This window comes from Parasteatoda tepidariorum, chromosome 3 (genome assembly GCF_982258835.1).
Source record: "Parasteatoda tepidariorum strain Cologne lab strain chromosome 3, Ptep-v5.0, whole genome shotgun sequence".
Taxonomy (NCBI): Eukaryota; Metazoa; Arthropoda; class Arachnida; order Araneae; family Theridiidae; genus Parasteatoda; species Parasteatoda tepidariorum.
Window position 1 is genome coordinate 111656157 of NC_141757.1, and position 8654 is coordinate 111664810.

Sequence of the window (8654 nt, forward strand, 5' to 3'; positions counted from 1 at the left end):
GCGTATAATTTTTTTTAATTAGTGTGAAGCTAATTTAGCCAGAAGTGACGAAAACTTCCATCTACATGAATAAAAAGATGTTTTCCATTTTAGAGATAATTATTAAATTGACGCATATTAATCAGAATTATCCAGTAATCGAATTCACAATTAATATTTTTATAGGATATTTTAATAATCATAGTAATAAGTCAAAAGAATACTTCTTAGTTCAGAGAGTGAGGTGTCATTAAAGAAATCTTAGAAAAACAGAAAGTCGCAAGCGATGTGATTCTGTTGAATGAAACCTAAAATAGGTTGATTCATTATAATAAAGCATGAAAAACCTACTTCACTGATATTGTTAATAGTTTTATTTAAAAGAGCGACAGGTTCAGTTAAGTGAGTATTAGAACCAGAAATGATTTTTCTAAATTTGATAGTAATTTAATGAAATTTTAGATTATTCAGAATGGAAATTACACATTACTTGTTTTAATGCTTTACCTGTTATTGAAAGCTAAAAACTTTTTTTTGATAATATTATTATTTAAATTATTGGATTTGAATTTTTTCGATTCATTAATTCCTTATTTAAAAGTTCAGCATTGATTTTTTTACAAAACATGGCACAAGTTTCGGGTACGATGCTAAGAAATGCTGACACTAACCAAACTCTTGCGATCATGGTGAAAACTTTACGACTGGTCATTTTCCAGGAATGGTTGAAAGGATAAACGATCGCATAATAACGATCCAGGCTAATACAGCATAGGTGTAGAATCGAAGTTGTTGAAAAAAGAACGTCACAGGTATTCTAGAAATCGCATAGGAATCGGCCTAATTTCTAATTTTCACTTATTGTGCGAACGGCATTAAATGTCATAGCAAACAGAGCCACAAAAATGTCAGCGCAGACCAGAGATACTACGAAATAATTAGTGTGGCTTTTTAATTTTGGGCTCTGGTAAACACTGGTGATAACGAGAGCATTTCCAAGGACTGCAGACAAAATAAATGCAATTAAAACAATAGATTTTAAAAGGAGTATGAGAATGTCCCCCCATACAATTACAGAGGATTCTGTGTCTTTTTCCGAAGTTTCATTAAATGTTTGGTTCGTTTCAGATCGAAAATGGCACTTTTTATACGCTAAATTTAAAACGCTAGTTGCTTCCTTTAACGCAGTTATTTTATTGAAGCTAACCCAACAAAGACATAAATTCTGGCCATCTTCGAAATTACTGACAGTACTGATTGAAAAGTGACGGTGCAAATTACTGTCAGCTGGGTTGATTGCTGGGCCGCCCTTTGAACTTTTGCCAACATTGTAGGAAGAGTTGGGCCTGTACTTCACAAACAGCCCCATCGCGTCAGTCTGAATCTACCCAATGGGCCACCGAATTAAAGTTGTCTGCTGCCGCCAGTGAAGCGTTCGAGCGAGTAACTGTAACTGTGAAGTTATTGTTTACTAAAAGAATTACGTAGCTCGTTGGAAAGCGCAAGTTGCGGACATTGATCTTGTCTTAAAGATTCTTATAATTTTCAAAAAAGGTAAGGTTTTATTTTTTTCTTTTACATTGAAGTTTTTATTTTAATCATTATTGATTTACTATTGTTCAAATATGTTTACGACGTGCAGATTTCGGTTTGCAAGGAACCGGGTTTGAAGTGCTGTTTTAGATGGGCTATCATCTTTATTCAACTAATACATCATAATTAACACCTTTCTAAGATAGAAAAATAAAAAATTGTAAAATTAATTCAATGAAAAACTACAGACAAATGTTTTATCAACACCAAGATCGCCGCCAAATTTTTGGCGACAATCGAGCAGTAGCACGCCAAAAACAAATATGAATTCTGTTGTATGATGACTCTTTAAGTGCAATTCATAATATGTTGTATATTAAGTACAATTCATAATAATATGTTAATATAAATCAGGTTTATCTAAGTATATTAAGAAAATAGGTTTGTATAATAATCAAGAATTTTCATTAAAACTTATTTCATTATATTAAATAATATTTAGATTTTAGTTAATTAATTGCTTAGTAATATTGAAAATGTTTTCTGTATTATGTATTTCATTTTAATGAAATTTTGAGCTAAATTCAAGTGTAAAAATAGGTAAAGGTCTAATAATTTATATTTAATAGTTTAAATTAAGATGAATAAGTTATTTGGACATGTTAATATAAATAATTACGGAGAATCATGCTGTGAATTATTAAACAACCTAAAAAAATGTAGATTATGGAAAGTTTTTTAGCATGCAGTTGCTCATACTTAATTGTATATTGGCTAACCCCATTTACACAAAAAGAAATATTACAAAATTCTTTTATATTTTAAAATCAATGTTAAGTTACTTCATAATTTTTGTTAAAAGTTAAATGAATAATGTTTTTATTGTGAATTTCAAGTTAATATTTACATAAAAATATGCACGATTTTTATAGGGATTACAAAAATATATAAAAGTTCAATACAATATGAAAATAAAATTAATAATCAATAAAAATAACAAACAACTCTTTTTCTATTAGCTTTAAAAATGTTAGAAAACCGGTGACAGTTCTCCATGAATTTCTATAAGTTTTCTTATTACCTACTGTGTTTATTATTATTAATTTAATGAACTCGCTCTCGTATTGGTAACGTGCGATCAAAATTTCTACTTTTCGGCTAGTTAGAGCACTAAAATCTACAGGAGCTCTGTGCTTGTTGACAATTTCAATTACAATCATTTCCTGACCGCTATAGACTGAGTACAATACCATTTTATTGACAAATACAACTTCTTAGAAGGATGTTTGACCACTTTCGAAGCAGCCGAGGTGCTTCAAATTTAACTTGTATCCTATTGAGAAAACAAGTTATAACTGCTTCCGAATCACTGAAAGCTAAATTTATAATAATTTTTTGCAGAGAATCGTTTAGAGGAAATTAAAATTTTTGAATTAACTCCTTGAAAGATTTTTAATGCTAACCTTATATTTTGTGATCCTAGAGCCGAACTTAGAAAATTTTGTCTTTTGATTGTTCACAATTCTGTTAAGAAAATTTCCTGGCTTTCAAGTTATTTCTCTCATTCTAATTTCTAAAAAATATTATTCTAATTTTCATTCAAACTTTCTGGGTGCCCGTTGTGTAATGCTTTTTAAATTTTTGCTAAAAGTTAAGCGAAAAATATTTTTACTGTATATCTCAAGTTAATATTCACATGAAAATAAGACCTTTTTTTTTCTTTTAGCTTTTTAAACCTGTGCCAGTCCTCCATGAATTTCTGTAAGTTTCATTACTTAATGTGTTTATTATTTATTGAATTAATTCGCTTTCATGTTTGTAACATTGGTAACTTGCAATTGAAATTTCTACTATTTTCCAACTGAGTAAAGTACTGCGTCTCTGTGCTTATCAACTTCACCTTCCAAGTAGCTGAAATGCTCCAAATTCGACTCTTGTTCCATTGACAACTTACATCTTACCACTTAAAGGAATTTTTTTTCTTAAACTAAATATCAAATCCTTACATTGAGTTTTGTATAAAAGTGCTAGGCTGATATAATTATTAGTTTATTAGACACAATATGCTTTAATATTAGATTCCATTGAACACTAATTTAAATGTAAATTTACGAGTAGTTTGAAACACAGCTGAACGAAAAAATCGAGCAGCTTTTTTTATTGATAATTTTCTTATTTTATTTACATAATCTGTTTTGGCTTGAGCAAAAGAGTTGTTGTTTGCTAGTCAATCTAACCGCAGCATAGTAAGTGTTTAAACAAACATGTTTTAAATTATTGTAATAGGGGGCGAACCATATGGAAACGACAAAAATTTGATTATAATCAATTGGAAAAGTTTTCTTCAAGATAAATTAAATTTAAAAAATAGCTTTTATGTAAAACTGTTCTATTTTGAATAAATTACATTAAGAAAAGCAACTATGACTAACCAATTCCGCTGATACAGACAAATTTTTAGATTTATTAATAGTTAAACTGATTTATCAATTAACTTTTTTTTATCATCTGCAGAATCTTTGATGTGCATAAATAATTTAATATTATTTTGAGAAATAGTATTTTAATTATTATTGTTTGAATTATGATTTTAAAGAAGGATTAGGGACATTTTAATGTATTAAGCGAATTCATTTATAAAATAGAGTGAATTCTCACTTATGCACCAGTCTTAGGGACCAAGAGAAAAAGTGTATAAGATTTTTAAAACATTAAGTTCATGCAGATAAGAAGAGCTTCAGATTCAACAAAAGCTATATTTACAATAATTTTTTGCCGAGAATCTTTTAGTGGAAATAAAAAAATAAATTTCAATTAACTCTTTGGAAGATTTTCTACGCTAACCTTATATTTTGTGATCCCAGAGCCGAACTTAGAAAATTTTGTTGTTTCATTGTCGACAATTCTGTTAATAAAATTTCCTTGCCTACAAGTTATTTTTCTCATTCTAATTTCTAAAAAATATTATCCTAATTTTTATTTAATCTTTTTGGGTGTCCGTTGTGTAATGCTTTTTAAATTTCTGCTAAAAGTTTACCGAAAAATATTTTTACTGCATATCTAAAGGTAATATTTGCATAAAAATAAGACCCTTTTTTTCATTTTAGTTCGTCAAATGTTGGTAAACCTGTGCCAGTCCACCATGAATTTCTGTAAGTTTTATTACTTTCATCATCTGCAGAATCTTCGATGCGCATAAATAATTTAATATTTTGAGAAGTATTATTTGATTTATGATTTTAAAGAAGGATTAGTGACATTTTAATGTATTCAGCAAATTCATTTATAAAATACAGTGAATTCTCGTAATGCTTCAGTCTTTGGGACCAAGAGAAAAAATCCCTAACATTTTAAAAACAATAAGTTCATACAAATAAGAGAAGCTAGATAGAAAAGTTTCAATAGCGGGATAAAACTACAAATAGTCGTGAACAGTGGCTGAATCTCCTACTTTTTTTTTTTTTAGTAATTTTGAAGAACGATTTTGTCATCTCTGTTTTCGCTGATACTGGATAATAGTAATCGCTGTAGCTTTACATTCCTTGACCAAAAACTAACGTTTTAATTGGTGGTGGGAAAGAAACTGTGCATGATAAATTTTGAAAGCATATGGGTGGTATATATGGTGGTTTCAATGTGGGTGGTGTGATAGATAAGACACCTTATTCAATATCATGGAAAAAAATGTCCTATATGAAAAATGAAATATATTACTAGATCCAGCGACTTATTTCTTTTTATCTGTAACGAAGATTGTTTATTTGCTTTAATCTTTAATCTAAAAACTTTTTCTAAAAAATGTGATTATTTTCTTCTATTTAAACAAAAAATAAAATCAAGATTTTTGTCTTTTGAAGAAAATTGTGTGTTGAATTGAAATATTTATTTTCTGAATGATGCGTAAAGAATTATAATTATCATTATTTTCCTATATAATGATCAAGGACCCTTGAAAACCTTTGTATATATGCAAAAGGCACATAAAAGAGGTTAAGCAGAAGTGATAGGTCACTGTATGTAGTTTTATATTTTAATAATGGTTATTAATTTTCATTTTAATCGTTCACTTCCCTATTCAATGAAAAACAGTGTTATATTTATTAATGTATATAAAATATTTTTTTAAATTTTATTAAGTACAATAAGATTTTGATTGTGAAAACACAATCATATTTAAAAACCTACCTTGTTAACATAGCTTAAAAACATGTAGGTTAAAGAGAAAAAAATTAACGACAAAGTACTGATTTGAAGCATCTTAAAACTAACCTGTACAATATTGAATGCCTTCTAAGACATTATTTGGTAGAACAATTTTTTAGTCCAAGCAAGTAAAATGCCCCGTAAAAGTTAAAAGGTTTTTTTATAAAATGAGTAAGCAAATTTAATTTATGGTAACTAAGAAATAATGTTAATAACACCTACATTTCACTTATTTATCTATTCTTAAATAGTAGAAAATATTTTAATTTGGCAAAAATATACCTTTTTGAAAACAAAATTTTTTCTTGAAACAGAAGTTTAAAATGTAAACACATTAAGAACCTCTAAACTAACATTTAAGTGCGACAGAAGCAAAAAATGTTATAGAAATCTCACGATTTCCTTATGAGTTAAACGAGATGAAAAACATCAGAACCAGTTTAATTGCATGTTGAAATGTTGAAGTTTTTAAAGATTCTTTTTTAACTTTCCTGTCCTCTGGCAATCAAGCAGGTTTAAATATTTTCAGTCCAGTTTTCCTCTGAATTATTTATTAGATTTAAATAGGGTTTTTTTTCTTTTCGTTTGTGACCCTTAATGTGTGTATCCTATTACAAAGTTTCTCTACTAGAATTCGAAGAGTATATATTGAAAGTGGTTAATGTGCAACACCTTCTATACTAATCTACAGAAAATGACAACTAATTTTTCTGTATCAAATGAAAATGCAGTGTACCTCCTCGAGAAGGGCCAACCGTCCTCACTGCCCTTTGACGACACTGCCTGATAATATTTCTTTTAAAAAATTAAATGTGTAAATGATAATTACGCAATTTTAAAATTATTCGTGTTAATAGGTTTGATTCTGATACCATTACAAATATTTACTTTGTTAGGATTTTTCTCAACTGGCTAAATTTTTAAAAGTTTTTTTGGTGTCCATAAGTTTATTAATAGATTTTTAAAAAAATTTTGAAATGAATATTTTTCTTTAAAAAATGTACCTTTAAATATTTTTTTTCATAACATTTAGTTTAAATTATAGAAAAAGCCTTCAAGTTTCAAATTATTTTTTTTTTAAGTTTGCACAATGATTTTCTATTAGCATGTATTTTTTTTTCGTAGTGTAAAAATTTTTCTCATTTTGATAATGAGTGAGAACTGCTTTTTGAAATATGCATGTAAAATAGTAGGTATAAGATGGTAATTTTACAGTCGTTAAGAATCGAATTCAGCTATTTATTACATAATAGTACACATTTTGTTAAATATTTACGGTGTTAATTAAACATCTGAACCAGTTATATAAAAACATTACGGAAATCGTGACATTGGTCAAATCTGTCGTTATTCTTATCTAGTTCTTGTGTTTTTTATGTAAGGAAAACATTAATTTCACGGAGCATCACCATTAAAGTAATTTAAGAATTTATTGAATTATAAAGTTATTACAGAATTGGAAAATCATCTGCCTTTTTAACTAGCAAATTTTGAGCGACCTTTTTTCATATATTACTGAATTGGAATCAATTCAATACATATTATTGCTTTGATGCCTATTTTAATATGAAAAATGTTGTAAATTTTGAATTTTATTTGTCAAAGGTATACAATTAAAAATTTAATATTAAAAGTAAAGCGAAAAGAAATACAGTTGATAAATTCGTGCATGTAAGTTATATAAGTAATTTTTTTTCTATACCTTTCCTTGAAACAATAATTTACATTAGAATATCATACTTGTTTTAAATATTAAAAGCAATAAAATTGAGCATCATAAAATTAATAAAGAAGAAAATCTGCATGTTTTTGAAAATTAAATATTTTCTGAGAAAAGGTGTGCACAAAATAAAAAAGTGAACACCCTGAATAACTTTTCATTTAACCGTCAGATTTTCATGTACTAGGTGTCAATCTTAATGGGTTCATGAGTTAATATTCAATAATTTCATTCAGAAAGGAATTTTATGTTCAAAATCTTTCTAAATTATAAGACAGGTGTATGTTTGCATGATGTTACAATATGTATTATGATGAGTCAAAATTTATCAATGAAATGATAAAAGCAAAAACTTTTCGATAGAAATTTTAGTTTTATAAGCTCATTTTCACAAAAATACTTATGTTGCTTAAAATACATGATTTGCATAATTTTTATTTTAATATCCTCTCTTTCAGGATTTTGAAAAATGTCAAGCATTTGCTGCAGTTTTATTGAAGTTTATCAGAACTCTTCTATGCTATTCCTAGTGATTCTATGTAGACAAAGATATTTATTTCTCTGTTGTTTTTATTATTTTTAAAATTAAATAGAAATAGAAATTTGTGTAATATTTGTATTGATTAAGGATATGTCTTTGTATTTATATGTCTCTGTATAATAAAATGTTTGCAAGAAACAATGTTGATCATGTATTTAACTAATTTCAGGGTACATTCAATTCATTACATGAGATAACCAGGTGACTACATTAGTGCATTTTTGTATATATACTAAATATAATCAGCAGATAAATATAATCAGCTAAATATAATCAGCAGAACATGAATTCATGATCAGTACCGCACTAAATTATCATCTGTAGACAGCTTCTTAATATTATCGGCTGTAGGTTGTATTTATTTCTGTATAGGGAAATGGTACAATAGTATCACTAGATTCCTTAAGAACACAGCTTTTATTTTAAAACATATATACTGACTACAAGTTATTATATACATATATATTGACTACAAGTTAAAACTTGAAAAATTCCTTGTGAGATACAGAATTTTCTCAATTCTGGACAGCAGTTTTATTATTCTGCTTTTAGGTGGAATAGCAGTGTAAAGAAAAAATTATTATGTATGTTTACCTAGTTTAAAAATGTATTAATAAGTGGAAACATAGATTGTACACGGCAAATCTTTGATACTAAAGGGTTGAACTGTGTAGAAAA

At 27.5% G+C, this 8654-nt stretch overlaps 1 long non-coding RNA gene across 1 annotated transcript; it reads left to right on the forward strand.

The window, feature by feature from the left end:
- Window positions 1-1445: 1445 nt before the first annotated feature.
- LOC122271524 (uncharacterized) lies at window positions 1446-8109 on the forward strand. The gene is made up of 4 exons (XR_006226418.3): window positions 1446-1533; window positions 3239-3273; window positions 4620-4664; window positions 7894-8109. It is a non-coding gene; the product is annotated as an uncharacterized LOC122271524 (long non-coding RNA).
- Window positions 8110-8654: the final 545 nt, after the last annotated feature.